Source organism: Rhinopithecus roxellana, chromosome 3, assembly GCF_007565055.1.
Source record: "Rhinopithecus roxellana isolate Shanxi Qingling chromosome 3, ASM756505v1, whole genome shotgun sequence".
Taxonomy (NCBI): domain Eukaryota; kingdom Metazoa; phylum Chordata; class Mammalia; order Primates; family Cercopithecidae; genus Rhinopithecus; species Rhinopithecus roxellana.
The window spans coordinates 867,573-870,400 of NC_044551.1; positions in this window are offsets into that span (position 1 = coordinate 867,573).

Below are 2,828 nucleotides of genomic sequence, written 5' to 3' on the forward strand. Positions count from 1 at the left end.
AGAATATTAGTCCTCAATGTGAAGACAAGCTGATCTCATCACCACCTCCGGCCACCTATATTCCTCTTATTGCAGCTAATCAGTATGGCCCACCATAGTGGGAATAATTATGATTACATAACTATGTATCTGAAATTTTATCAGGTTAGAATCTGCTCAGCCTTTTCCCAAATCCATGTCTCCCAATTTTGCTATCCATATGGTCTACAAGAAATCACTGTTCTTCCAAGAACTGGTACAGAGATAGTCAAAGGTCACCAAGGGTCACCAAGTCATAGTGTAGTTCTCAAACTTTTCCACCAGAATCTCTCGAGGGCAGAGGGAGCCAATACATCACTTGGAGGGTGAGTCTAAAGTGAATGGCTTCAACAAGTGAATGGCTTCTTCAAAGTTTCATGCTTAAAACTTGTGATAATCTTTCATTTTTCCCCGTAAGTCCACATATTTCAATATAAAAATAATCTTTTATATTACTTATGTACTTAGAGCTGAAGCTTTAAGAATGCATCCTATGAATCTAGTATTTCAAGTGCTGCCTTACATTTTGAGGGTAGAAATATGGAATCTAATGTCCTCAGTTCTTAAAAATCAGAGCAAAGGGTAGGAGAGAGAGGAAATGGATGAAAAGAAGCCATCTGGTCAACTGAATGGCAGAGCTAAATTTATTGTAAATTGATAATAAGAACAAACCCTAGCCTGCTCTATTTTAAAGAAGACTATGCAAATGTCTGTGCATTGTCTCCCAGTTACACGGGCAGTATAAGCACCATTTCACAGCAAGGAGCACTTGTCACGGGACTACTGAATGGCTCATTTCCCAGGCAGGCTGCTGGTCTGCAACCAGGAGGCTAACTCATGGGAATGTTTCTGCACTGACCCAGGCTGGAATTCCCCAGAGAACCTTCCCAGTCTCTCGTTCCCTCCTCAGCAGTGAGGTGGGGAGGTGAGCCTCCCCCTGGGGTTCTCAGGCGCCATGTCTCAGCTGCCCTTAGCTTGACAGGCTAGTCATCCCCCTGATTGGAGTCTTCACAGGGAATGGGCCCCAAAGTGTAGTAGAAGTGGCTGCCATGGTGAGGTCCTGTTACACATGCTTCGGGCTATTGCCACCAGGCCTTATCTGGCCATCTGTGCATATCTTTGAGGATAGTTGCCATGGCACCAGGCTGTGGGCAGTGGGAGAGGTGCTGGAAGGGAATTCAGAGCCTAAATAACTCTGGGGTGAGTAGCAGAAAGTGAGGAAGCAGTACAGGGAGGGATAAGGAAGGTGCTAGAAGTTCTATGAGATCATGTCACAGGTAGTGCTGCTCCCTAAAGCTCTCTTAGAAAGAGCCACCAGTCTCCTTCCCTCACCAGACCTCCTTGGGCCATCATGGCTGCCTTGGGGTCTCAGCTGAGGCCACATGTTTGCCACCTGTCTTGTACCCTCCCATCTGCCATGGCCTCCAAGCCTGTCTTCCGCTCCGGCCTCACCAGGATACCACCCACCGTATCCTCTCCTTTCTGCTTTTAAAACCTGCTCTAGGAATATTCTCTGGAGATCCTGAAAGATCCCTTGATGCACTCATCTTGGCTCTCATGTCTATACAAGAATAAAATAGATGTGTGTATATGTGTGTAAGGTGTTCTAGTTGTAAGCAGCAAGCCAGACCTGGAAATAAAAAATCAAAACAGAGTAAAACACTGAATCTAAAAAGAATTAAGGGAAAAACAATTTCTATGGTTTTCAAGTAAAGGAGGAAAGAATCTGCATGGGAGTGGAACCTCCGTTCCCTCCAGAATACTGGGGACCAAGGGTAGGGAAGGTTGCAATATCTTCTGGTATGAGGAAAAAAATCCAAAAAATGGAAAGAGAGGCAACAGAAAAAGGAACAGAGAAAAAAGGAAAAAGGGAGCTAACTCAAGAACAGGGAAAAGCAAGGTCACTTCATAGTCAGAGAGGCAATATTTTGAGTGATTTTGGAACAAAAATACGTTCAGACTTTGCCCACAACAGAATCTGAAGAGACTGAAAGTGAGATTTGAGTACAGAATAAACAACTGGGTTTTGAGTGTTCTCCTCTGGGAGCTGGGCAGAGGAACTGGAGCTCGGAGCCCAGGATAGCGATGATGACTCATATTTATACGGTGCATACTATATGTAGGCACTCTTCTCCGCTCATCCCATGTTTTAATCCTCTTAATGCTCACAGCAACTCTCTGAGAAGGCAATATGACTCTCCCCGACTATAGTTGTGAAAGCCTGGCCCCAGAGAGGGCAAACAGCTTGCCCAAGGTCACACAGCTAGTAAATGGGGCACCAAGGATTTGAACACAGGTGGTCTGACCCTGAGCCCAGCCCTCTTTACCACTACCCAGTAGTGTGTGTTCATAGTTACTCTCAGTAATCGTTTCCCAAAAGCAAAGTTACAAGTTTAAAAACAGAAAGAAATGGGTGCAGACAAATTTCAAGCAGGCTTTAGAAAAGCAACCTATAAATGTGGGAGAGCTGGATAATTAACAATGCTCCACCACACGGGAGAATGAGCAGGAGACTCAGAGAAATCCCTGGCTTAGAACCTCTGACTTTCCTTTGTTCTTCAGTTGGTTCTGATAATTGAGTAGGTAGAGGAAAGGTCTCCTAAGGGTATCATTGTCTCATAGCCCCACTGCCGCTTAAAAAGCCTCAGCCTTGAGTTTCTAAGTGTCCTTCAGTCTTCTTTAAAGACTTAAACTGGAGCCAGATGTGATAGCATGTGTCTGTAATCCCAGCTACTCAGGAGGCTGAGGCAGGAGGATCGCTTGAGCCCTGGAGTTCTGGGCTGTAGTGCACTATGTGGATCGACTGTCCA